Genomic DNA, 1,653 nt, shown 5'->3' on the forward strand with positions numbered 1-1,653 from the left:
ACAGCAATTAACCACTAGGAAGAATGTATGCAATGTGTTAATTATTGAAACTGTCCTACCAATTTGATTTGAAACTGTCTCATTGCTATTTGTTGTTTATCAATAAAATTATAAAAAAAAATTCTTTGCCCAGACTGGTGACCTAAACTGATTCTCCTGTATTTTCTTTTAGTGGTGTCATAAAAGTCTTTTTCTTTTTCTGTTTTTTATTTGATTTTGGTATACAAAGCAGGGAGCTGAGTGTAGTTTATTCTTCATATGGATATTTAATTTTTCCAGCACCATTTATTGAAGAGATTGCCTTTTTCCAATAAGTGTTTTTGCTGCCTCTGTAAAAACCAGCTGGCTGTAAGTGCATGAACTGTTTCTGGCTCTTCTGTTGTATTTCATTGGTGTGCAAGTTGGTGTTTAAGCCTTTTTCATGCTACTGTGATAAGTTGTATGTTTGGAGTCAGATAGTTGTGACAATGCCGTCTGCTGTGGTTTGGGATTCTTGTAAGGGGTATATACACCACAGGACACATTTTACAAGATTATTTCATAATGAATTACCCAAAGAATCATACACAGAGAGTGCGGGAGATCTGTCCACACACTAAAGACTGAAGAGTCTCGCTGAGGGCCTGGGTCCTAACATCCTGTGTGAGGCTAGCTGAGAAGCTAGAGCTCCTAACAGTGCCTTCCACAAGACCAGCTAATGACCTACAGCCCACGACAATGTCCAGTGATGAGGAAAGCTGAGTTCTCATCAGGAAAGCCAACATGACAAGCCTCTGCAGGAGGCTGAGCAGTGCACCATCTTCCCCTCCAGAGCCAGGAAGCAATGCTCAAAGTGAGGACCAGAGCTCCCCCATAGTGAGCCATAGCCATCCTCACTGGCAATGATCTCCTCTGCTGATGAGAACAACCAAGTTCACCAGAAAAGCCCACATGCGAAGACCCCCAGCAGAATAGCCCAAGAGAACCAGCAGCTTCCAGCAGCTCCCCAACAGCTTTTACAGCTTCCCTCGTGGCCTCCAACAGCTTCTCCCATTCTGCCTCTTACGCTTCTGGCAACAGTCCTCAGGTGGGCCTGCCACCCCCACACCAGGCTAGTTCAGTTCAGCCGGGTGTGACACGGTGAGCAGCAGCTGGCATCCACGTCATCTTTGTTCTTCTTGCTCAGGAGTACTTTGGCAATTCGGGACCTTTTCTGGTTCCACACGAACTCTCAAAGTGCTGTTGTCTAGTTCTTAAGGAACGCCATTGGTATTTTCATAGATTATTTTGAATCATTAGATCACTTTGATAGAATGGAATTTTAACAATATCTTTCTAACCCATAAATGTGTATATCATCTCAAATTTCTTTCACCACTGCTTTATAGTTTTTATTGTAGAGCTTTCATTTTCTTGATTAAATTTACTACTAGGGGAATTTTTTTTTGTAGCTACTATAAATCAGATTGCTTTCTTGATTTCTTTTTAGCTATTTTATAACTGATCTGTAGAAAAACTGGGACAGGGATATGGCTCAGTGGCGCAAGGTCCTGAGTTTGATTCCCAGTAACACTCCCTTCCCTGCCAAAAGAAAAACTACCTATTTCTGTATGTTGTTCTTGTATCTTGTACCTTTAGTGAATAAAAACTTAAAGTAGTCTATTTTCAGGATAA

The sequence above is a fragment of the Octodon degus genome, unplaced genomic scaffold (assembly GCF_000260255.1).
Source record: "Octodon degus isolate 3935 unplaced genomic scaffold, OctDeg1.0 scaffold00052, whole genome shotgun sequence".
Classification (NCBI taxonomy): domain Eukaryota; kingdom Metazoa; phylum Chordata; class Mammalia; order Rodentia; family Octodontidae; genus Octodon; species Octodon degus.